This window comes from Balaenoptera ricei, chromosome 7 (genome assembly GCF_028023285.1).
Source record: "Balaenoptera ricei isolate mBalRic1 chromosome 7, mBalRic1.hap2, whole genome shotgun sequence".
Classification (NCBI taxonomy): Eukaryota; Metazoa; Chordata; class Mammalia; order Artiodactyla; family Balaenopteridae; genus Balaenoptera; species Balaenoptera ricei.
Genome location: NC_082645.1, coordinates 70226732 through 70254706, shown reverse-complemented (window position 1 = coordinate 70254706; position 27975 = coordinate 70226732). Strand labels below are relative to the sequence as shown.

Below are 27975 nucleotides of genomic sequence, written 5' to 3'. Positions count from 1 at the left end.
ATGGAGGTGAGTTAGGGAGCTTTCACTGTAAAGTATGATATTTGCATCATAAAGCAACTTTATGAACCTGAGGTTGAATGGCCTGATCCAAACTTTCCAGCTAATTAGTCATCATTAGGACATGAAATCAGATCTTCTGACTTTATTTGCAGGGCTCTTTTTACTATAATACTTGCATCCATTAGGGTTCAGTCAGGAAAATAGAAATCATTCTAGATCTTTCAAACAGAATGATTTATTAGAGGAAACCTGTTTACATTAGCCATGAAAGAGACAAGACAGTGAACAGGGAAGAGTGAAACAACTGAGAGGATAGCAATCTCAGGGAGGTGCTACCATTTCTAGAGCTAGATCTGTTACCAGAGCCCATGTGGTGAGGGCTATGGCTAGGGCAGGGGTTGCTCAGCAGAAGCGGGGATCACAGACATGGGTGCTGGAGTCATGGAAAAGGTGCAGCCATTTATCAGAGAAGCCAACCAAGGCAGAGAGAGACATATCTGGCTCCTTCCTTCATCCTATCCTTCATTCTTCTACTTGTACCTCTCCTCCCTTTTCTGATATTTGCTTTTTTGGAAATAGGTATGTGGTAATCCTGATAATATTACTTAGGGAAATATGTAGCTATGAACTAAGAAAAAACATGGCATGTCTAATAACATAGTTCTAAAGTGGCATAGTTAAAGGGTTAAAAAGAAGCAAACTCCCAGTAAGATAATTAGTAATACTTAATTATTATATAAACAATAAATATTATATTATTCACAATAGCCAAAACACGGAAACAACCTAAGTGTCCATTGATGGGTGGATAAATGGATAAAGATAATGTGGTGTGCATACATATATATATATATATATATATATATATATACACACACACACACACACACACACACACACACAATGGGATATTATTCAGCTATAAAAAGAAGGAAATCTTGCCATTTGCAACAACATGAATGAACCTTCAGCGCACCATGCTAAGTGAAATAAGTCAGGTAGAGAAAGACAAATATGATATGATATCACTTATATGTAGAATCTAAAAAAGCTGGACTCCTAGAAACAGAGAGTAGAGCAGTGACTGTCAGGCACTGGAGGGTGGGGAAATGGGGAGATATTGGTCAAAGGGTACAAAGTTCCAGTTGTAAGATAAATAAGTTCTGAGGAAAAATAAATATTACACAAATAGTAAATGATAAAATTAGACATGGTCATTGTGCCATTTATTCTGTTTTATCCTCATCTCACCTTTTACTGTAATTATACCTCTTCGTTTTTTCCTATTACAGGAAAGGGAGAAAAATAAAGAGGAAGAAGAACCGGAAAGAGAAGAGGGGATGGGAATCATCAGAGAGACAAATGTGGTGAGAATCAAGAAGGCACAGACAATACAGGCAGAAAAGCAAGGCTAGTAACTGCAGTTATAGATTAAAATGTTGAAACAATACTACACGTACAGCATTTTAATGGACATTCTCCCCACTTAAATGAGAAGAAGGAGAAGGAATTGGGAATGGGAAAGAATATATATCAAACAAACCCACCCCCTACTGCATTATTTTCGGCCGACCTTGATTTCTTGCCACCAGAGTAGGTTCCACAGATGTTTAATTTTCTGAGCTAGTAGTATGTTTTAATGAATACTGTACACAATGTTTTTTCCTATGACTTAAACTCATCTAGACTCAAGGGTCTAAGTTTGGATAGCAGAAAGAAGCATAAACAGTAAAAGGAAGCATCTATCTTCCTATAGAAGAGAAAATGCTTAAAAGTTGACCATAAACAGGGGAGAGAAACCAGACAACCATATTGTGGTTCAGTTCTTTTCGTTTACTCGTTACTGTCAGGGCTAGTCTAGCTGCCACTCTGAGCAATTTGCTCTGCTTTAACTTTGTCAGTTTCTATTCATCACCTAGCTCTTGTCTCCAATTATGGTCAGGTAATTGTTTTTCACCTCTTATCTCCACTTGAAAATGTTTATATGTTGATAGTCCTGTAACTTTAAACAGGTCACCAATTTTTAATAAGGTTAGGGTTCTTTTTATTTTCTGCCTTTCATGATTAAGAGATACTTACTGAAGAACATACAGACCACTGTTAAGTAATTTATACCAAGGCACCCAATATCATGACAGAATTCAGGATGTGGTGGGAGACTGGCAGGTGGAGAAGGAGACAGAGTAGTTGGCAGGACCTGTGTGTATCATCTTCTTAGTTTAGAAGCCCATATGGTGCTTCATAATGCTCTGCTCAATTGCCATATAGTTTTAGTCTACATCCTATTAAAAATAAACTCTATTAAGAAGACATTTCAGATAAATTATAAATCTCATATTATAATTTACAAGAAGTTTTCAGGAGGAGTGTTTTGAGTTTAATATAGACTGACCTTGAAAGATAAATTGAGACATCTATTTTTTAATGAAAAAATATACTTATTTCTGAAAGGTGTTTCCACTATTTAAAAATTACAAATTATATGTCTTTGATTAAAATAAGGTTAAGTGCAATTTTATTGTCATGAACAAAATAATACAAAACAAAATATAACAAATAATCCCCACCCCCAAAATACCCCCCACCCCCCAAAATACCCCCACACTTTATTGTCCATCATGGAGGCATGGCCTGTTCCTCCTGTAGCTTGTTGTATGAAGGTGTAAGTCCTAATTTTAAACCCTGGAGATGAACTACTCAAAAGAAATCACAGTCCCTGACCTTTAGAATCTTGTAATTTAGTTTATCTGATGAGATATAGCTACAAGAGCAACTTGTAGTGACTCACAACAATAGTCAGTGACCTATTAGGGACTAATCTTACAGTCAGTAATGTGCTGCTTGGAATTAGCCATACCAACCTGTAAGTTCTATTTAAATTTTCAGGACAAATTTTGGAAAACATAAATAAATATAATTAAAGGTAATGACTTTATTTTCTATAATCTTATTGATATTTTTATATCTGAGCTATTTACACTATCAACACTTTCATATATATTCAGTTACAAAAACATTTGGTAGTCTTCAATATTCGCACTGACTGTATCAGTGTAAGAGGGCCACCCTGTCCTCTTACAGCTATACTTCTACTGTCCACTGCTTCCTGGATTTGTAACTTAATGAAACAGAGCAGCTGCCTTGAATAGGCTCACTCAGAGCACACTCACAAAAACACAGGCTCCTACAAAAGCCAAAGGGAAAAGGATATATGGAAGCAATGCACATCAATGATAATTTTTACAAAGGTACTCACCCTCTGATCTCCTTTATCATTGTCCTGTAAGTTCTGGCTTTTGAATCTGGAGACATGTGCTTATTTTCATTTGCATGATTTCCCCCTAAAAGACAAATATGGGGCTTTGTCAGAGAATTCAATGAAAATTGAGAAATGGATTATTATCTTGACAATTGGCTTTTATGCACTACTTGGACATCTTTAAGAATCAAAGATTTATCATCCATTGACATAAATCCATGGTGTAGAAATTCTAAAGACATACCATGGAATCAAGAGATTTCTATTACCAAAAATAGGTATTGTTATTTTATTCTTAATAGAATAATAGAATATGCTATAAAGAATAAAAATGAGATTCATAATAATCATAAATACTAAAAAATACAAAGAGTAAACGAATTTAAACAAGTTTTACGCTTAGAATATATGAGGTATTATATAATTTAATTCATATGGTTTGAGCAAAATGAGAGAATGAGACCAGCAAATCAAATATTCTAGTTAATAAATAGTAACAATGTGAACATTAACAGTCTCTTAATGAGGTCATTATTATAAGCAAACAAGTTATAAAATTTGAAAAAAATGGCATACAATAAATACATAAACTATATTTAGTTTTTCTTTCCTGATTCCAAAGTTATGTCAGCCTTATTATTTGGACTATAAATTAGTTCCATGTAGCAACCAACTAGCATGGTACTCAGTAAACATTTATTGAAGAATAAATATGTGGAAGCAGATACTAACATGATTCTAGCTGAGAGAATGAATGACTAACATATTACATACTATATGTAGCATTTACATTGACCTTACAAAAAAGTTTAATTCATACAGAATGTTAGATATTTTCATACATTTCCAGTGATTTTTTTACCCCAAATTTACTTGATAAAATCACTTGGTAGCAGTTCAAAAAATTTGGCATTTTCTCTAGCGTTAAAAAGTAATTTGGTCTTAAAGCACATACATAGATACATCTGTTAAATAAAGGATAAAAATGTATCTATTTTTTGTTAAATTGAGCATAGTTAAAAATAATCACAGAATATATGTTAACATATTTTGAAATAGTTAAGGTTGAGTTTTTAACTTTATACATTTTCGTGAAATTATATAGGTTTAGATATTATAAAATGATAAACTAATTTGAAAAGGCAATACCTAATTTAAAAATTATCTAATAAAAGCAATGTATTTCATAATTACATAAATTAAACTAGGTTTTAACATATTTTCAGTAAATGTTTCTAAATGCCCAACATAAAATTCTCAAATTGATTTTAATTTTGATGCTTTGGACTTAGAATTGATAGGTTTATTAGTTGGAAAAGGAATTTTAATATTCAGGCACAGCCTTAAGCCAGTCATTTCCTGCTCTAGTCACATAAAGCTTCATTTACAATAGTTAGTTTCGGATTTTAAAACTTAATTAATATTTCCTTTTCTAACATGTGATGGTAATTAAGTCAGAGCAGATTTGCCTATAAATATTCATGACTAAGTAACAAAATACTTTCAGATTTTCTTCTATGTTCACTGCATTAATACTCCATTATCAGTCAAATTAATTAAATATGAACAAATACAGGCCTAATGGTCAGTCAAGAATGGTTTTAAAAGTAATTTAGATGTGTAATAGTTTTTCATAAACATTAGAGGTTGAGCCTCACAAGAACAGTCCAAGGTTGGCAGGGCGGCTTTTCCTAACATCTCTTTATTTTGTAACGATAACTCTGATTTATTGACTCTTTCCTTCAATGAAGGACCATGGTGACTATGTTACATGCATTATCTCCCTGTGACTTCATGACAACCTAATGAAGCAAGTTCTATGATTAGTGATACTTTATAGCTGAGGAAACTGTAAATATTAAGTAGTTTCCCTGAAGATTACTGAATTGGTAAATGGTGAGGCTGGAAATAGATACAGCCTTATCTTTACCACTTTTGGCTTCTTATTATAGATGAAGAAATTGAAATATTAAAAAGCTTAAGATGACTAGCAAGTTTAGATTACTAGAAAGGGGCAGGGTCAGAAGCTGAACCCAGTACTATTCCAAAAGTACTTCCAACAAATATTTAGATTTAAAAATCTCTGTTCACATGTAGTGAAGATTTTCTCTTGTGTAGTCTACTTGTAAGATAACTACTAGATTAATTTTGGAATTAAAAGCAGAACATTTGGAAGGAGCCAAATAATTTAAGCTATTTTGCTTATATTGCACAAAGCAAATAAGAATAGAGATGAAGTTCAGTTAAAAAAAAGAGTTTAAAAAACTGGGAAAAAAATCCCCTAAATTCTCTGAATTAACAACTCATGAAGAACCAACTACAGGCCAGTATCTTTTCATACATTATACCACTTACTCTTCACAATATCTATGGAAGATATGGTTGTTCATGCATTAATTTAACTAATATTGGTGGAGCACCTACTTTATTCCAAGCCCTGTTCTAAGTGCTGTAGGTATATCAGCAAGCAAGAGAGACATGGTCCCTGTTTTCATGGAGCTTACATGTGAGAAAGAGCAACACACCACAAACAAGTAAGTACAGGATGATGTGATTTAAAGTGTCACCAGAAGTGGACTGTAGTTTTGGTTGGATGGAGAGACCAAGGATCCTGACAGCAGCACACATTTGAAGACATGAGAAGACAGGTGCTGGTGAAGGGGAGAGGAATCTCAAAAGCCCTAAGTGAGGAAAGAGCTTTGCATGTTTATTCAATAGAAAAAAGACCAGTGTGACTGGAGCAAAGTCAGTGAGAGAGACAACATCAGGGTAAGTCATCCAGAAGGGTGCTTTTAATACATAAATCAGAGCCCATCACTCTCTTGCTGACAATCCTTCAAAAGTGTCCCATTACACACAGAACAAAATCCTCCAAATTTTCAAAGGCCTCCAAGGTTCCACACAGATATAACTCCTGCCATCAATCCAACCACTCATCCTCTAGTTTATGTCCCACCAGCAACACCCCACCTTGCTGGTCATCCAGTGTGCCAAGTATCCCTAGCCTCAGGATGCTTTTATTGCTGTTCCCTCTGCTTGGAATTTTCTTTCTATGGATATGTACATGGCTTCATGTTTTCATTCATTTCATTTTCATTCTCTGCTCAATTGTTACAACCTTGGGGAAGCCTTCCATGATTATCAGTAAAATCTAATCCCCTCCTATCCCTCTCTTTTCCTTTACCCTGCTTCTTCCAGTTGCTATGGCTGCATAAGAAATTACATCAAAAGTTAATTGTTTAAAATAACAATAATCATTTGTTATCTTTCATAGTGTCTGTAGGTCAGGAACTTGAGAGTAGTTTAGCTGGGCAATTCTGGCTTGGGGTCTCTTATGAAGTTGCAGTCAGACAGCTGTGTCTGGGGTCACCTGTCAGCCTTCATTCACATGACTGGCACCTGGTCTGGGAAGACTCAAAAGGCTGGGGACTGGGGGGTTCCTAAGTGACCTTTCTCTTTCTCTATAAGGTCTCTCCAGCATAGTGGCTTCAGGGTAGTCAGAATTCTTACATGATGCCTCAAGGCTCCAAAGGCAAATGTCCTGAGAGAGAGTGAGGCATAAGCCTTATCACCATTTATGGCATAGCCTTGGGAAATCAGGCAATATCACTTCTGGGGCATTCTATTGGTTGGGGCAGTTACCTGTTGAGGCAGTTACCTCCTCAAGGGAGGAGGGGGGATGTAGCTCTTGTCTCTTGATGGAGAAGTGTCAATATAATATTGTAAGAAGAACATGTGGGATTGAGATATATATATTCTCCAATGTTTGGAAAATAAAATCTCACATTCCTTTATTTTTTCTCCAAAGTAGTTTTCACTCTGTTTATTGCCTGTTTCCCACATTAGGATATAAGCCCTACAAAGACAGGACTCTTGACGGTCCTCTTTGCTGCTGGTCAATCTTTTTTTACTACCCAAATCAATGATTAGCACATAGCAGGCACTTAACATTTTCTATTGTTGAATAAATATTTCCTGAATCAATGATCTATTAAGCACTAGTGTTTCAGAGATGGAAAATTTTTTATAATATTCTGTAAACTGTTCCAGAAATGTAGTAAGAGAAGAGACTATACTAAAATTATCCTAAAAATGAGTTGGTTTTCATGTGTGCCTAAACAGAAAAATAAATGCTTCTTTTATAATATTTTGGAAAAACTACGACTTTTTAATGACATTATACTTACTAACTTCTCAGTTGCTACAAATCACAATAGTATGAGAAGTATTAATTTAGGTTGTAATCTGCTTATGTGTACAGATTATAACATTGCAAATAGCACATTAATCTTTCAGTCACAGCTATACAAATGCCATCATTTAGCTCTTACTAATATCAATGAAGATGAGCAGGGTCCTTTATTCTCTAGTTTTGACTGTTCACTTTACCGTTTTCAATGGGCCTAAATTTCTGCTTTTTTTTTTTTTAAATTGACGTATAGTTGATTTACAATGTTGTGTTAATTTCTGCTTCTTTTAAAAGGCAGATTGTTGACTTCCAGAAGGAAAGTATTTCTTGGATCTTTACTGAAAAAACTGTAATTCTTTGAAGCCAAGAAATATATGTTTGAAATTCATTCTCCATAAGGGTCACTGTAGTGGTTTGTAATACAGACATAGGAATGTGCCTTAAGGTTGACATTTTAATAATAAGCCTCAAGGACATGAGACTCACTATACCAACAGGAAAAATAGGTGCTTTTTCATTCGAATTTAAAACAACCTAAATGCTCACCAAGAACAGTTGATAAATTAATTATATACCACATGTTAATGTAAAGGCATTTAAAAAGATGTTGCAAAAGAGAAAGCAAAAGATAATTTTTCATAGCTGGCAAGATTACCTAACTAAAACTCCAAGATAATTAACTAAAAAATCAGAACTAATATAAAATTCATCGTTATTTGGACAGAATATATTATAAAAAATCAACAGTTTTCTTATAAACAGCAGCGATTAGAAGACATAATGGGAAAATACGAAAGCATAAGAGCAACAAAATATAAAACACTTAGGACTGGCGACAAGCTAAGAAGAAACAGAGACAGTGCAATAAATTTAAGGAGCTCGGCCCTGCTCTGTACTCCGCCCCTCGGCGGGCGGGCTGACTGGGTCCGTAGATCTCAAATGACAAAACAGTCACTGCTGACAAAAGTACGCAAAACTGCAGTTTTAACCACCGGCACTTACTGGAATCTCATCTGTTCTCCGTCTGATGCAGTAAGAGTTTGTGCCACCCAAGAACGTCGGAAAAGCTATGAAGGGGACTTTTCAGTCTCCTCTGCGGGGTACAGATGCACAGGATTTTAAGTCCCAGCTTGCGCAGTGAACCTGAGGCTTGTTTTGCTCCAGATGACACCATCGGGTTAGAAAACTATCCTCAAATCTGGACGCAGAAAACACCAAGGAAGTGGACACCAAAATGACCAAAGGAATTCTCCAGAAACAAACATTGGTGGGGCCGACCCCCCTTCAGGGTACATGAAACCAGCCTTTGAAGACAGGGTTCCCGCCTCCCGGCTGGGCTAACCTGCATCGCCTGGACGCGTCAAGCTCTCCCACGCCGGGGGCGTCTTCAAAACAAATGGCACCTCCAGGACCAACGTTTGGTTCTTATTCTTCAGACATTCCTTCCATAAAAGCATCACATCCTCCTCCAAAACTGTGGAAGACCCTTCAGGGATGGCGTCCCAAGACAGAACGGAGGGTCCTCAGAGGCCAGCGGAGAAGAAGGGCCCCTCACAGACCCACCAGGCTGGCCCGTTCCCTGCTCGAGGCTTCTGCCCCTGAGAACGCGGCCGCCGGCCCTCAGAAGGCCTCATAAGGAAGAGGCCAAATGGCCGACCGTGCCAGGAGTGGCCAATGACGCTAGAATTTGTCTTCTCTGATGCTGCCACCAGCAAAAGGCTTTCCTCACCTAGGAAACTGGGGGAGAGAACCGGCCTCAAACCGGCATCGAGGAGGCCGGAGGCTGAGGTGGGGAAATGCCCCGAGGGTCCTTACTACCCTCGGGGCATTTTCTTGGTACACGCTGGACGACCCAAACTTTAACCTGTTCCGAGGCCGTGGAGAGGTCCGGCCCCCAGATGGCTCCCGAAGGAGCCGCTGGGCCCTGCGGCCGAGCGGCTGAGCGTGGGGCCTGTGGCTGCGGAGGGCTCTCCTCAGTGGATGGCGCCTGTGGTGCACACCGCGTGGGAGCCGCGGGCTGAAGGAACGGCGAATTCTTCCGGCTCCTTGGCTCCCACCAGCAGCCCCGGAAAAAGCCACTGCCTCGCCCGCTGACCCAGCGGCCCGCGCGAGCTGCTTCGGGCTGGAGTGAGGAGCACTTCCGGACCTGAGTGGTGAGCATTTCCGGGACCCGAGGTGGATTATGTGGAGCCGATTGGGACTGTCTCGTTCAAGGAGTCACCCTTGAGGAAACAGTCCGTATACGGCAAGTTTGACCCACTCCTGAAAGACAGCCCTCAGAGACCGACGCCTGTGACCCCTGAGACAGGCAGGGCGGGCGAGGCCGACGCCCCTTCCTCAGGAAGTCCGCCTGAGGCCAAGCTGGTGGAATTTGATTTCTTCCGAGCTCGGGATGCTCCTGTGCCAGGTTGGCCCTGTGTGTCCTCGGGCCGGGGGTACGTGCCCATCGTGGATATGCTGCAGCGCAGCATGGACCTGGACGCTACGGTGAAGCCACACAAAAGGAGAACCTGTTGCTGAAGAGCAGAGGTGAGGGGCTCTCCGAGAAGAAGCTGGAGATGGGGAAGATCATGGACGGGTTTGAGGAGATTGTGTACCAGGCAGTGGAGGCGGCTCAGAAGCAGAAGGCACTTACCAAAAGCTGAAATCCAGAAGGTTCTGAAAGAAAAAGATCAACTTATTGCAGACTGAACTACATGGAAAAATCTCTCTCTTTAACCTTTTCAGGTGGTTTGAGAAACAGAAGGATTTGATCAGAGGCTACCACACATATGAAGAAGCACTGAAGAAGTGTGTTGAGGATTACATAGAAAGAATTGAAAAGGAAGGTCAGAAATACCAGGCGCTGGAGGCCCATTCAGGAGAGAAACTCAAGCTCACAAATGAGGAGATTGCCCAGGTCTGGAGTAAGGCCCAGGCAAAGGCATTGACCTTCCAAGTAGCCTGAGGAAAGAGCATCTGCTCACTGGAGAAGAACATTGAGCAGAAGACAAAAAAAAAAAAATGATGAATTGACCAGAATCTCTTGTCCACCTCATTTCCAGGATGTAAAAATCTGACGTGGAAGTTTCTGACCAGTGTCCATCTCTCCCTCCTGTCTGTCAGTCTGTCTGACTCTCTGTTAGACAATTTCATGTTCTTTCTTCTCTCTTGACCTCAACTTGTTTTTAAATCAGATTGCTTTAAAAAGAAGACTAAAGAGGATGGACCTAGAGATTATCATACTAAGTGAAGTAAGCCAGACAGAGAAAGACAAATATCATATGATATTGCTTATGTATGAAATCTAAAAAAATGATACAAATGAACTTATTTACAAAACAGAAATAGACTCACAGACATAGAAAACAAACTCATGGTTACCAAAGGGGAAAGGGATAGGGGAGGGATAAATTAGGGTTTGGGATTAAAATATACACATACTATGTATAAAACAGATAACCAAAAAGAACCTACTGTATAACACAGGAAACTATGCTCAATATCTTGTAATAACCTATAATGGAAGAGAATGTAAAAAAACAATATATATGTATAACTAACTCACCTTGCTGTACACCTGAAACTAACACAACATTGTAGATCAACTATATTTCAATTAAAAAAAAACTAAAGAAAGTTTCCCTTTAGTTAAAAAAAAAAAAAGAATTTAAGTGTACTAGCTTTGGAATTACACACTAGGTTTAAATCCTAACTCTGTCATGTACTAGCTGTAGAGCTCAATCTCTCCTACGTCAGCTTCCTTACTGATAAAATGTGTACAATTATTGAAATACTGATGCAAGATTGACAGACAATGTATGTCTGGAAAAAGCACTTGAAAATAATGTCCATTAAATATAGTTTAAAATGCATCAAAATCTTATTAGTAAAACTGTGGGACTTACATAACAGACAGATGGAGCAATAAAACAGCACAGATGCTTCAGGGACAAAATACCAGTATATATAAAAATATATTGTTTGATAAAGGCTGCAATACAAATCAGTGAGGGCAGAAGAAAAATTTCAACAAATGGTTCCGGACTTTGGGTGAAATCTTTGGGAAAAATTAGCTAGATGTGTACTTTTCATATAAATTCCATATAAATTAGATCATTAAATAAATAAAATAACTGTTAATCAATTAGAATAAAATTGAAGTCATTAAGTATTGGATATCAACATGGGGAAAAGCCTCCAAGACAAAAGAACAATAGCAGAACAACAGAGAATAAATAGATTTGACTACATAAAAATTAGGTCTAAATGACACCAAAAAAATATTATGAAAAGTAAATTATAAATGGTAAACAAGAAAAATACTTTCATCATTCATGATAAGCCAAAGGTTAATATAAATACCTAAAGAACATTTACAAATCAGTAATAAAAATTGTAAACCCTGTAAGAGAAAAATGAACAAAAAGTGGAGCAAGTATTTTGTTAAAGTGGTACAAAGAGCCAAAAAAAAAGTTAATACGAAAAAATCTCAATAACCAATTTAGAAACACATTTTTGCTTATCATATTGGTAAATAATTTGAAAGAAAAATAGGTAATATTCATTATTAGTTAGTGTACCCTGAGATTGGAGCATTCACAGATTGCAGATGAGGGAATAAATTTGAGTAAATGTTAAGGAACTACTACTAGATTTATAATCCTTGACACAATATTTTTTCTATACAAATTTATCTTAAGAAATAGAGAGGGTTCTAACAGCTGTTGGGGAAAGGTTGTGGTAGAGAGAATGGCAAGAAGGGGTTAATATTGAGTTATTACCAGGGATAGAACTGAACGTACTTGGAGAGTGGGAGAGGGACATGAAGGCCAAGTAGGAGCCAAGAACAAAATTTCCTGAATATTAAAAAATACATACAACTATTGTATAAAATTTAAAAGAATACAAAAAAATCCAAAAAAGCAAAATAAAAAAGTTGTTTTTTAAAAATGAAAGTGCCAGTTTACATGGAAATTTGGAGGAAAAGCTGGTTTGAAATAGATGATAAGTTAATTTTTAAACTTGAGTTGAATGTGTGCCAACAGGGTATTAAAGATATATTCAAATATCTTCCTTAGTTTTTATTATGTAATATATGAGCATAGTAAAAAAAAAAAGAAGATCGAATAGGAGAGAAAGTTACACAATATCAAATTTCCCACTACTTTCCTATAACTACTACAAGTCCTACTCTTCATTAGTAGCCACCTTGAATTCTCATTTACTTCCTCTGGTGATCAATTCCATATTCGTGGAACTCAAACCTCAATATTTTGATCTATCAACATCAAATATTACTTGATGTCTTCATACTTTGAGAGACCAGGAACTTGGCCTCTCTTCCTAATTTTCTTAAGTTGAATTATTACTTTTGGATCCTATTGGTAATAATTGTAACATATTATATGTACACTTCTGTAAGAAGTTTACACTTAAACTTCTACGTCTTGATTGATCAGCTTCAGACAATATTGTTGAAATCCCTCAATAGAAACTGAGTGTATCAGTGATTATAAACTCTCCTCCACCTCTCATCCCCCTGTTTTTCTCCTAATATCTGGAGGCTATACTATCACTTTTATTAAGGTTTAGAACATTTATATTTTATTCTGTAAATATAATAAAATAATTCATATTTTGCCTAGAGGTTGAATTCTGAAAACTTAAAATGATAAATAGCATTTGATAATTTTATAATTATGTAACTATTATTGATGTAGAATATACTGCATATTTAGGACCCATTGAGAGAGAAATAGAATTCCTTTTTCTTTGCTTTTTAAACAACTTTATTGAGATATAACTTGCACACCATAAAATTCATCCCTTTTAACTATACCATTTCAAGATATTTAGTAAACTTACCAAGTGATGCAGTCTTCATCATAACCCACCAATATTTTCATCACCCCAGTAAGGTCCCTCATGTCCATTTACAATTAATCCCCTTTCCTACCTGCCAGCCTCAGGTAAACATTAATCTACTTTCTGACTATAGATTTGCCTTGTCTGGTTTTTTTCTCTTAGAAAAATGGTTTAAGATTTATACATGTTGTTGGGACTTCCCTGCTGGTGCAGTGGTTAAGAATCTGCCTGCCAATGCAGGGGACACAGGTTCGAGCCCTGGTCTGGGAAGATCCCACATGCCGCGGAGCAGCTAAGTCCATGCGCCACAACTACTGAACCTGTGCTCTAAAGCCCGTGAGCCACAACTACTGAAGCCTGCGTGCCTAGAGCCCGTGCTCCGCAACAAGAGAAGCCACTGCAATGAGAAACCCATGCACCGCAACGAAGAGTAGCCCCTGTGGGCCGCAACTAGAGAAAGCCTGTGTGTAGCATGGAAGACCCAATGAGCCATAAATAAACAAACAAACAAACAAACAAACAAATAAATAAAAAGATTTATACATGCGGTAGCATGTGCCACTATTTCATTCCTTTTTATTGTTAGATAGTATTCCTTTGTTTTGATTTACCATATTTTGTTAGTCATTCATCAGTTGATGGACATTTGAGGTGTTTACATTTTTTGGATATTATGAATAACTCTGCTATGAACATTTGTGTGCAGGTATTTGTGTGAGCTTATGTTTTTTATTTCTCTTAGGTTGATACCTAGGAAATCTAATTTTGTATTTTTCTACACCAATCTACACAAAGGAAAATGTCCCAATTATCAAGAACATCTGGAGTTTTTTTTTTCCTATATGTCATTAATTACTTTGAATCATTCCATATTTTACAGTCTAACCTCGGCTTTTTTGTTCAGATTTTTTTCCCTCTAGAGATTTAATTTTTAAATTAATATGTCAAAAATACTAAAAGGTATAAAGATATTACCCACAAACCTGCATATTTACACCCTGCTTAAGAAATAAAATACTTCCAGAACACTTGAGGAGCCTTATGGATTTCACCTCAGTAGCATCTCCCTCTCTTCTTTCCAGAGATTACCATTATCCAGAGTTTATCATCTTTATGCATTTAAAAAAAAACCTTTTACTAACTGTATATGTATTTCTCAATTAGTTAAAAAAACAAACAAACAAATATTTATGCTGTTTAAATTCCTACTGGACCTGATTTTTTCTCAACATTTAATTTTGTGAGATTTACCTACATGTATAGTTTTTTGTTTTTACTGAAAGTCATACATTTTCATTACCATGTTATATTCCATTTTGTGAATATGCCAACATTTACCCATTTTTCAGTTAATTGGAAGTTAACTAGTTAAATTTTATTTATTTTTTGGGTGGGGGCACTATAATCATTCTTTGTCACTGACCCAAGAATGTTTTCTATCAGCATCCAGGAAACTGTAGAAGGCTGACCTGATAGCTTGTATAAAAGGTGAAATCTCAGAACCACCACAGTTCTTAACATCTTATTTTATTTATTAATAATGTATATCAATTTTATTGACCTTTTCAAAGAGCCAACCTTTTATTTCATTGGTTGTCTCTATTGTTTTTCTGTTTTCTATTTCATTGATTTCTGCTCTGATATTTATTTTCTTATTTTTAACTTATTTTGTGTTTAATTTGCTCATCCTCTTCAAGTTTTTTAATGTGGATCCTGAGGTCATTAATAGGAGATCTTTGTTTATTTTTAAAACAGTAATATAGTGCTGTAAATTTCCCCATAGGTACTGCTTTGGCTACATCTCACAGATTTTAATATGTTGTGTTTTCATCCTCATTCAGTTCAGAATACTTTCTAATGTCCCTTTTATTTTCTTCTTTGACCTGTGGATTATTTAAAAGTGTATTATTTAGTTTCCAAGTATTTGGGAATTTTCCAGAGATCTTTGTTAGTGATCTCTAATTTAATTCCACTGGGGTCAGAGAACATACTTGGTATGATTTGAATCCTTTTAATATTACTGAGACTTGTTTTATGGCCCAGAATGGGGTTTCCCTTGGTAAATATTCAATGTGTGCACTTTAAAATAATGTGTATTTTGCTGTGTAGAGTATACTATAAATGTCAATTATTCAAGTCTATTGATAGTGTTGTTCAGATCTTTTATATCCTTAATGGGTTTCTCTCTACTTGTTTTATCAGTTTTTTAAAGTGAGGAGTATCAAATATCTGACCATTTGACTGTAATTGTGAATTTGTGTACTTCTCCTTAGAGTTGCATTATGTTTGCTTCATGTATTTGAAGCTCTGTTATTATGTGCATCTTCATTTTGACACCTTCATTTTATATAGGCATTCCTGTGCATTCAAAAATATATTTATTATTATTTTCCCAATATTTGAAAATTTTTTTAGCCTGGAAATTTTCAGAATATCTAATTTGCCATATTATTAAAAATTTACATCTTTTCTGGATTTTTTTCTTGTCAATTAAAATATAATGTGCTCTTATTTAATCAATAAAATAATTAATGTTTTTAGTTTGTTGAGGTTCTTGATAAATTTAATCCAATTTTTTTTCTTGAAGTCATCCTTTTGGATCCCTTTGGTTTCTTGTTTTAATTTGAACTAATTTCTTCTTAACCCTTCTTCACAGATGTAAACCTTGGATTTTGTTTTTAATCTCCATGGCTAGGTTAGGTACATGCCTCTGATTTTAGTCACTAATTACTTTTTTGATTTTGAGGTGTACTGACTCATGTAATTATTTTAGAAGAGTATTTGAGTGATATGTTCTTTGAATTTGGTGCTTCTGAACATGTCATCATTTATCTTTGTCATTTTGTTATAGTTTGCTGGGTGTGGAATTCTGAGTTTAAAACTATTTGCCCTTTAATTCATTACATGGTGCCAGTATAACCTTAATATAAAAACCAATAAAGTTAGTGCCACAAATATTTAGAACAATTTCACTTATGGATCAGGATATAAACTTTCTAAACAAAATGAACATCAGCAATGCATTAAAAACAATAACACTCTATGAAAAATCATTTGGGAAATACTAGTTCATGATCAGTGAACCAACAGAAATAAATAATTATCAATATATTACAATCTAAAGGAGAAAAGTCATGCAACTGTATCAATAACAATAAATGCTAACAATTTAATGGAGCGGTTACCATGTGCCAGATGCTGTTCTAAATTCTTTATGTATAGTAACTCATTTAATCCTTATATAAACCTTATGAGGAAGGTGATATTATTATGCTCCTCTACACATGAGAAGACAGACACATAATAGTAACTTAAAAAGATCATATAGTTCTCTAGGTCAAAGAACAGGGATTCAAACTCAGGTAGTCTGGATCCAGAGTTTATGCTGTATTATATTCTGTCATTAATAGATACTGAAAAATCATTCTATAAATTTTTGTTAACATTCCAATTTAATATTAGGTAATAAGAATAAAGGAACTACCTATTATAATAGAGATAATTTACCTGAATATAGAGTTAAAGCAAAAGAGATGGAACATCTGAGAGATGAGACATATTGGATCACTTTTGCCCTATACTCAGGACTATTTTCTCAATTCCCCTCAGAACTAACATTGAATGTTTTGTTTTGGGAAGCGTATTTTAATTCCTTAGAATCCATTCTTGTTGTCTTATTTCTCTTTCTCATGTCAAAATTTTTTGGTTTAGTTTAATTTTATGAGAGCAACATTTCAAAATTTTCTCAACATTATTAATTAGAAAAAAAAGTTGTATGCTATTCCCTAAGTTCTACTCTGTTCTCTTTAATGTGATTTATTTTATTTTTTATTTTATTAATGTATCTTGCAGACATTGGTTATAAATTAGAAAAGAAAACTGCTTTGAATTCTCTACATTGACAGAAATAACTTTTTGATACTGCTTAAGGCTGAAGATTGTCTTGGCCAAGGATTTTAATAATAAGCTTTAGGTAGCTTGTTCAAATTTTTATTTTATTTTATGAAACATATAATGCAATAATTAAGCATTTTTGTGTATTAAGTGTGTAATCAGTATACTGTGAGTTCTTAAAGATCAATTCAATATATGATAGAAGGGACATACTGAAAGCAAAGGGCAAATGAGTTTTAATGAGGAGATAACATTCACCAACACACACTTAAGTAGAATAGACCTCATTCTTTACATTGCAATATCATTTGTAAGCTGGCCAATGTGAGGGCTTGAAATTTCATGGCATAATTAGAAAATCATTGTGGCCTCAAAGACTTTGGTATCTTGGCTCATAAAACAGTAGTGGTGGAGTACTTGCTTTTTATGGAGATTTTTTTCCCTGTGGTTTATCTTTGAGAACAGAATTCAGATGTTAGTTGACTATCTCATAACAACAAAGTCAGGTAAGAGATTATTAAGTGGATGTAGCTAGGATTATCAATGAAGGCACAGTGAAGGTAAAATCAGTACTTTCAGAGCAAAGACTAACTTATTTCTGACAATTCCGGTAACTGCTCAAAAAAGTGAGGCTGTGATTGTGTAAAGCTGTCTGCTAGCTAAAGACATTAAATTCAGATGGAGTTCAGGAAATAGCTTGTTGGAGAGAGGAAAACTGAGGCTTCACTTGATTTAACCTCTTTTTTTTTTTTTCTAGAAACGGTTTATTGTCAGTCAACCTTATTTCCGTTTTGTGTTTGAGTCTGTGGGAGAACAGCTTAAGCCCACTCAGTAGTTGTTCCTACCCATTCAGTGGCCAGAGCAGTGGGGGCCGCAGACAGTCCTCGCTGGCGGCTGAGGCTCGGTCTCCAGTGGGGAACTGCTGGGTGGGCACAGAGGGCACCTGCGCCTTCAGACCCGTCTGTGACCTCGGGTGCAGTAGCAGTGAGTTTGGGAGCTGGAGCAGACCATTCACCCTGAAAGTCCCCCTCGGTCACAGCCTTTCCAGCAGCAGCGTGCTCTTCCTGTCTGTCTCTTCCGGAAGTGGAGATGGGGCTGATCTCCCAGGGGTGATCGCGGGAGACGGTGCCGCGCATGCGCAGAACATTCCGGGCCAGCGTCCACCACGTCAGAACCCCAAGTGGGCTCCCCTGTTGTTGTCTCGGGATTTTGGCAGTGTCCACAGGGCGCAGAGGAGAGTCTGTCGCACAGGGCGATGGTGGGCGGGTTCACATAAGAGCCTCTGTGAGAGGCCGGTGGTGAGCCCTGGGAACGGTAGCCGCCAGAAGCCGCGGCTCGTGAAAGGCTGCCTGGATCTGATTAGTGAAGGTTCCAGCAGTGAGGTGGTCAGTAATAGGAGTGGCCCTGGTGGCAGCAGCAAACTTCACCACAGCTTGCTGGCCGGTATTCCTGGAGGATATGATGCTGGAATCAGCCGGTGTTCAACAGCAACAATGGCACAAGCTGCTGGAAGAAGCGTCTCCCCTGTTCTCAGATTTATGAGGTAGATGCCATTTTGCTTTTGTAGATGCTCATTCCATTTGGAAATCAAGGTTGTTGCCCACTAAATGGGTTCCAGCTGCAAGAAATTTGAGGACAGCCTCCTCCTTCATTTGCAGGACGTTAGAGACTCAGGTCATTGAGAAAATTTCCCTTTAAGTTTCCACAGGAACCCAGAGGAGATATGTGGATCCCTTTCCCTATGGGTAGCACAGAAAAACTAACCTCTTCTAACTTGTAAATCAGAAGGCACTTTCTAGAAAATTTTGCAAAGATTTTTTTCTACATTTGACCCTTGAACAACACAGGTTTGAACCTGTGTGGATCTGCTTATACATGGATTTTTTTCAATAGTAAATACTGTAGTACCACCTGATCTGTGGTTGGTTGAATATGCTGACAGGGAAATGTGGATACTGAAGAATAGCGGATACTGGGGAACAATGTATATGGAGGGCTGACTGTAATTTATATGCAGATTTTCCACTGAGGGCTGGGTGAGCGCTTCTAGTTCCCGGGTTGTTAAAGGGTCAACTGTACATATTACAACTTTGACTAGATGCAGTCAGTGTTGTTTAGATAGACATAGTAACTTTATAGTGGAAGATTTCTTTTTTTAAAAGTTTATTTATTTATTTTAAATTCATTTAAAATTTTTTTTGGCTGCGTTGGGTCTTTGTCGCTGCGCGCGGGCTTTCTCTGGTTGCTGCGAGCGGGGGCTACTCTTCCTTGAAGTGAGCAGGCTTTTCATTATAGTGGCTTCTCTTGTTGCGGAGCATGGGCTCCAGGCGCGTGGGCTTCAGTAGTTGTGGCACATGGGCTCAGTAGTTGTGGCACGCGAGCTCTAGAGCGCAGGCTCAGTAGTTGTGGCGCACGGGCTTAGTTACTCTGCGGCATGTGGGATCTTCCCGGACCAGGGCTCAAACCCGTGTACCCTGCATTGGCAGGCAGATTCTTAACTACTACACCACCAGGGAAGCCCCTGGAAGATTTCTTGTCAGTAAAATCATAGTGTTTATTTTAAAGGACTGGATTTAAATCTGAGGACTGTCTTTATTTCTCAATTGTCTCAACTGTTAATCAGGAATATTACCTACCTCATGGGCTTTTTGTAAGAATTTTAAAAAATAATACTATTAGGTACTGGGAACAGTGTCTGACACATAGTGAGCACTCAATAAATATTAAATATTGTTACCTGTCTACTGTCTATGAATATCTCTACCTTAAACCTCAAGATAACAGGCAAGCTTCTTGCAGGGAGGAATAAAACTACATTTGTGTCTCCAAACAAACAACAAGAGATATTGCTTTTAAGTATATTTTTCTTAGCAGCTTGCAGATAGCAATAGCTGTTATGAAGCTCATACTCAAGGTCTGTGCTTGTTTCAAAGAAAGCTCACCATGTGTTGGGAGCTTGGCAGATGACTCAGTTCTGATTCCTTTTATGTCCACTTTCTCTCATTTTTCTTCTAAAATGCACAAGCAGCACAGCATCAATTTCTCTCTTCTCCTCCATCTCCCTCTCTTCCTCCTCTCCTCCCCCCACACTCCTTTTCCTTCAACACACGCACACAAGCATACACACTAGTTTCATTTTATTTATTTTTTTAATCCCCAAAGGATTCACAGAGCAGTCTGTGTGCAGCTGCCGTGTTTTCCACTGGTTAAATTGGCAGTTACCTACTGTGTGGAGTTGCTAGGAGAAGGTGAATAAGCATGATTACAGCATCATCGTTGTACATATTTTTCAATAACAACCTGTGGAGCTCTGTGGTCTGTCTTCTGTATGGCTCTTATGTTATTTTCTCATTGTTGTCATTAGTATTTGTTGAATTTATTGTTAGAACCTGGTATATTTTTAACTCTTGGTTCCAGATCAATTAGGAGACAAAAACCTTGGCATTTAAAACAGCCACTTTTTTCTCAGGGCGGTGCTGCTGGTACTGGTTCCTACCATCTGTTTTCTTATTACATCCTGCCCTCCTTCCATTGGTAGAGAGGAATTCAGCTTCTTCTGGTGTGCTAAAGTCATTCACGTTTCTCTTGTGCATAATAGATCTCAGAAACTGTAGGAATTCTGATGTGCTTCAGTGCACAGAACAGTAACAAATGAGCTGCTTTGGGGGAGAGCTGGAGCACTCAGTCGGTCAGTAGTACAGTAGAAGGCTCACATGTGTCGATTGTTTCTGTGAGGTCAGAGGATCTGTTTATACTGCTGTCTGCTTGAAGGGAGGTGATGTGGTGAGCAATGGATATGCCTGTCAAAGTCAATAGCAATTCTGGCAGAAGCTGCCGTCCGCTCTGTAAATCTGCAATGTTTTGATAGATAAGAGATGCTACTGTATAACTGTTTGTAGTGGACTGAGGAATGCTTGTTCTAGCTGCTGAAACTGACTAACTATATTGCCCTAGGAGTATCATCATGGGGTCTACTGCTACAGAAACTGAAGAATTGGAAAACACCACTTTTAAGTATCTCATAGGAGAACAGACTGAAAAAATGTGGCAACGCCTGAAAGGAATGTGAGTAAGCCCTTTGCTTGGTCTGTGTTTTTATCCACCTCTCTGACCAAAAAAAATTTTGACTATTAACATGATGAATTGTTGGTACTTTCTGACTTTGTGGATTAGTGTTTCCTTTAGAAAGATTTTCTTTAAAAAAAATAATAAAACGTGTCAGTCTTAGCTAACAACTTGCTTGAAGGCTGTATAGTTTTTTTGCACAGGTATGTTTTATGTAAAGTAAGGTAACTCCCTGAGAATTCACTTCACTATTAGACTACATGGCTTCTTTTAGACATTCTGTATGTGTTACTTAGATATGTGGTTTAGATATGCAGAAAAGTAGTTAGAAAAGCTGCTTGTCTGGGTACTTGCAGAAATAAAATTTCTCTCAGGTAAAAAGACAGATTACTACTAATACTTATTTCTTTGTGATTAGATTTTGAATAAAAAGGACAGGATTAATATGATAATAAATAACTATACTCCATTGTGCTTATTCATTATGTCTTAATAATATTTTTTTTAAGAAAAAAATGTTTATGTGGTAAAATTACTAGCAGCATACCAAACTTGCTTGAGAGTTTTGGCTTAAATTAACCAATTCACTTCTGAGAGTACAGAATAGCTCATGGTGTAAACTAGACTTTAGTAAGATGGGTCAAGAAGTGTGCTTATGTCAAGCATGAAATGTAAGTACCTGAGTCAAACTTTAACTGCAGTGCTGTTTACCTTGCTGTTTAAACAGCATCTAGGTTTTTTTCTGTGTATGTAACTAATTCCTGTTTAGTGTTCCAGCACACTATGTTTACATGCTTTATTTTAATTATGTCATAATTTTAAAATCAGATTTAATTTTTTAAAAATATGAAATATGAATATTTACAGGCCATTGCAATTGCTTAGTATATTTGCAGACTTCAAATGAAAATATGTTTGCTTTTCTATAATAATAGCTAAAGGAATCCTATACCATGAGAAACACAGATTTTCTAGGATTTGTATTTCTAATGTTGTGTACACATGTTGTTGTATAAAATGCAACATTTGAGTAAATTTAATGTTGCTGTTTATCAAAATCTATGATTTTTTTAAAAGAAAAATGATATCAAACTTTGTTAGGTAAAAATTCCTTCTACTTTCTTCCATTTGAATGTATTCAATGATGTTTATATAATTAGTGTTCTCTGTATATTTTCTTACACTTGAAGTAATACATGGCATTACAGTGCACTGGTTTAAGAGCACACTAATAATGCAAACAACGTTTACCAGAGAATAACTTTTAAAAAGGAAGCCATCTTTACATCATTTGAATGAATTAGAGAAATATGTTTACAAGATTCATTGAAGATTTAGAAATCACAGTTTTTTGGTTCTCTAGGGAAACAGATAATCCTATAAAAGCAAATAACAGCTTACAAAATTAATCAGCATAGATGAAAATTAAACATTGGCAGTCATCAGCTGATTTGTATCCTAACCTAATGAGTGGATGAACATCTGTACCGGAAAAATTATATTTCATATTACAACCTATTTTAGATTTTCTTCCCTTTAGCAGGACAGGATGGTTTTGGTTTGTTTGTTTTGTTCAGTTTGTCTTTGTTCTATTTTTCTGCAGTTATTTGAATGTATGAAGATGTATGGTAGTGAGTGTATGCATATGTCTTTAAAAAATTTGAAAAGTGAATTTGTGTTTACCTAACATTTTACGGCAGTTATCCAACTTTCACACTATCAGTTGATCTCAAAGATCAACTGTCATATTTTTTCAGGAGAGGGTGATAGAGTCATTCAGCAGTAGAGCTTCATGACGATATTCAACATGGATGTAGGATATAATTATATATGTACCTATATAAATTTTGAATTGTGTCTATATAGCACCACTGAATGACCACATAGAGACACTGAATGACCAAATTACTGATAACTAGGTTTTTTAAAATAATTATTGCTAAAGTGATGGAAATGACTGAATGCTTTTGCATTAAAACAAGAAAGAATTTTCATTTTGGTACTACTATTTTAACTTGTACTTGAAGACATTTCCAGTATTCTAGGTTCAGAATTGTCAAAACAAGAAGCTCTAAATCTAAAATCTGCATGACTAATGACAACCAAATTGTTTAATTATGGTCTTTTGTGTAGTCTAAATTCAAAGCAATGATATGAGGGACTCCCTATTCCATTGCTGAGATTGTCTTGCCTATTTAAAATGTTATATTGACTCAAACAGAATTTTAGCTTATCAAAATGTCTAGTGCTAGAATTCCACTTTTAAGTAATGGCAATTAAAATCATGTTGCTCATGAAAGCTATCAAATAATTTCACAATAATTTTCTTAGTTTGGCAAAAAAGACTCAATGAAGGCCTTTAGATACTTGTTTAGAAAGTGATTTTTTGATCTTTAACTGCAAACTTTACAAATGCATTTATTTATTTCAACAGGATATTGAAATAAGTACATTTTTGAGGTTAAATAAAAATAGAGACAAAGGTTAAAGTAAAATAAGGTTTATTCCAGTATACCTTAAAAATGGAAAACATGAACCACTACAGGTAGATATTTACAGAAAATATTTTATAGGCACTTTCATATAACATATTTTAGAACACTTTTTTTTCAGTCCATAGAAGTAATTTTTATATTTTGAAGCACATGTGAAAATGTTGGTAAACTAATTAAAATATCAGTTCTTCTCTATCATTTTGTTGATTTCTTTCATTGAACTCCTTTTAAATCTCCTTCATATAATATTTAATCGAGACAGCATATTCAGTAATGTGCTAAGAAATCTCTTATTCATTTGTGGGAACAAAGGTAAAACAGTTTTCTCTTCCCATTTCTGATGTAGACTTGTATGCTTTGTTCTATTAATTTTATAGTTGCGGCTCTTTTCTTTAGCTTTCTTCAATCCATCTTCGACCACTAATTTGTCACTCAGTATGACAATTCAGATTCTACACAATGACTCACCATCTCTGATGGTAGAAATGTTAGCAAGTGACTATGGCATCATGTCCTTCATAAACTACATTTAAAAAGAATCATATACTTGTCCATAAGTTACCAACCATTTAGGATTTGGAAAACAGTTCCTGTTTCTTTTGCCATCTTGAAACCTGTTGAAATTTCTGGTTCAGAAGTTTCCTGTGACTCTGGGACCTATGCTACTTCCTACATACTGAGAACATTTTTCTAACACTAGTCTTTGCAAAGATTGTTAAGTTTATTGATTTCCATGAAGAAAGTTGATTTGAAGATTTTATATTTGTTTTCATTTATACATAGTAGTTTTTTTCAATTTAAAAAGAATCTTTTTTTGTGTCATGATACTGGTTTTTGGTCTTTAAGTGTAAAAAGGGCTCTCCCACTGTGGATTTTTTTAAAAATCAAATATGTTTTAAAACATTGGTACTTCTCTTTCCCATCAGTGCTACTGTTCTAAGAATTTGATCTAAGAGGTTATAGCATTTCCAGAAAACTGTGATCAAGTTAAAATTCCAGTGAAAACCACAAGGTGTTAGAGTAAAACTAAATCAGAGTGTTATCCTACTCAGTTTTTCAACAGAGAAGAGGAAAGTTTGAACTGCTCAAAGCCATAAACTATTGACAAAAAAGTGAGACTCACCACTCCATAGTACTTACTGCCAATACCTTCAGTTTTTATAGATGTAAGACTGTGAGAATTTCGCTGTTAGAACCTAACTTAATATATGATAATTGATTTTATATGTAGAGACACATACCTCTTTATCTGTCCTAATCCATACAAATATACAGATTTTAAGATCTGGAATTGTGAATGCAACAGTGGAAAGACTTAAACTTCTTGTCTCATTTTTTTCTCTTTGATTGGTGGTACACATGATCTTCAGTAGTAGAAGAATAAAATGTAGAGGAGCAGAAAGTGAAGGAGAAAGCAGAAACTGTATAATAACCCTATAACTAATTTCAATTAGCTGTTATTTTAGAGGGCAGTGTGTTGTACGGTTCTCTGATGAAGTAGCCCAAAACTTTATCACCAGGAAGATGTAGCAGAAATACATATTTAGAATAAAAATTGGCAGAAGGTAAAATGACAGGCGTTATTAGCACCATATTACCAAACTAGAATTATACTTTAGGAAGGAGCAACATTATAGATTAGAAGCAAATAAACCTGATCCTTTTACTCTCCTGCTTCAAACCTTTAAAGGCTTCTAGTGCCCTCCCTTCAAAGTTCAGCATCCATATGTATAAAATAGATAACTAATAAGAACCTGCTGTATAAAAAAATAAATAAAATTCAAGAAAAAACCCACAAAGTTCAGCATCCTTCCCAGATCTCACCATACCTGTTCAACTTTTGGAGCCTGCCCTCATGCCTCTTCCTCTGTGGCCCCCTCCCACCCAAACCCAGCATTGCACAGAAGAAATGCTGCTTACTTCCCATCTGCCTTTGCTCATCTTTTTCTCTCTTCCAGAGGGAACCACTCCTTTCTCCTCTCTCAGTCAGAGTTGCTCTTGCTTCCCATGAGGCTTTTAGAGATGTGTGGGGATGTTTCTGGTTGTTTCAGTGCCTGAGAGTGTTTCTGTATTCAGTGGGCAGCAAGGTTCAGGCATGATAACTGTCCTCCAGAGCTTAGGACATTCTCTTATCAGGAAGAATTGTCCTACTCAAAATTTTAATTGAGAGCCTATTAAGAAATGCTCGAAGATCTCTTCTTAAATTTCACTTGCAAAAGAAATCCTTCCTGACCTTCCATACTAGATTAGTTTCCTATATTTGGCTCATTAAGTAACCTGGGCTTCCATTTTCATAACAAAATCTACCTTCCCCACAAGCTATTGAGAAAAAGAGCTATGTTCTCTGTGATTGCTTGTGGATCTCCAGCCCGTAGCATAATAACTGGCATATTGGACATAATGCAGTAAATACTGTTAAATCAATCCATCAATGAATAAAATTCTGAATCTTATAGTGGGTCTAACTACAAAATTAGAAGATCAGTCAGGCTGTCAATATAGGGCTTAAAGCCAGGTTGGAGGAGTGGCGATAGATTCATAGCTGGAATAGGGATAAAGAAGATGGAAGGAAATAATGTTTGCTTATCGTCTACTAGTTGTCAGAACTTTCCAGATATAACATATCTGTATTCTCATTTACTCCTTTCAATGATTTCAAGAGGTAAGTATCCTAAGTTAGTTAAACATCCAGTGTCTGATGGAACTTGGATTTAAACACAGATCAGCCTAGTTCTAAACCTCTTTTTCATCTTGCTCCCAATACAAAAAAAAACACAAAAGAAGACATTCTCACAATGGTTACCTAGAAAGATCACCAGAAAAGGATCTAGAGTGGTGCTTCTTAAAACTTAGTCCATGAGCCTTGTGGTAGGCAGACTAATTGACCCCAAGAGATGTCCATGTCCTAATCCCCAGAACCTGTGAAAATGTTACCTTATATGTCAAAGGGGAATTAAGGAGGCAGACGGAGTTAAGGTTGCTAACCAGCTGACCTTAAAATATGGAGATTTGTCTAGATTATCCAGATGGGCCCATGTAATCACAAGCGTTCTTAAAAATGGAAGAAGGAGGCAGAAGGAGGTCATAGTGCCATAATGTGAGAAGGACTCAACTTGTCTTTGCCAACATCAAAGGTGGAGGAAACAGGCTATAAGCCAAGGAATGTGGGAACCTCTAGAAGCTTGAAAACGAAAGAAAACAGAATCTCTCTCTAGAGCCTCTAAAAAGAATGTATCCCTACCAACACCTTGATTTTAGCTCAGTGAAACTTGCATCAAATTTCTGACCCATGGAACTGAAGATAATACATTTGCGTTGTTTCAAGCTACTCAGTTTGTGGTACATTTGTTGCAGTAGCAATAAGAAATGAATACATTTCTCCTGTAACAGAATAGTAGAGTATTTAACCAACATGACCACTCCTATCCTCTCCCAACACACACATACACTCTCACTCACACCCACATAGACACACACAGACACAGACATGATGCCTAGAGGTGGGGTCCAGCCTAGGTCCCTCTATGGCACACTGGAGTTAGATACTCATTATCCTTAGCCATTAAATAACTCACTGTCCTCCATCTAACACTGGATACATGCCCAGAACCCCAGTTTTCTTACCAAGCTCTGATATTGAAAATATATAGTGGATTCATTTCAAATGTCAAAGAATGTTTATGCTATCTTTCTTGGAAATTGCTGATAAATCTCAGTCTCTGTTCTCATATGGATGTGTATGTGACTCTTTTGATGGATTAATACAGCAAATCAGTTTAAAAAAATCAGTTTTTTAGTCATAAAACTGATTTGAAGAAAAGCATCTCAAGAAGCCTATATTGGTATACAGATATAATATTAATATAAATCTCAGTTCTTACATAACATTATGTTATGCTTTCTAGAATGGACATTGTTGAGATGAAATACCTTAGAGATGAAGAAATTGAACTCGGAAACAGTCAGATATTTTCTAATACCATCTATCATTTAACCGAGTGACTGTGGAAAAGTTATTAGCTTTTCTGTGAAATCCAATTATTTCATTCGTTATTCATTCAATCATACTTACTGATTGTGTAGTATGTCAGGTACTATTTTAGGCACAGGAACTTACATTCTAGAGGAAACAAATGACCAAAAAGTAAATTACAAAAAGTAAGTTAAAATGGAGTAAGAAGTGACCTGAAAAAAATGTACTAGGTCATGTGATCAAGAGTCACTTG

General features: G+C 36.3%; 1 pseudogene; it reads left to right on the top strand.

Annotated features, from left to right (window-relative positions):
* On the top strand, positions 1 to 27751 carry LOC132368785 (transforming acidic coiled-coil-containing protein 3-like; annotated as a pseudogene).
* Positions 27752 to 27975: the final 224 nt, after the last annotated feature.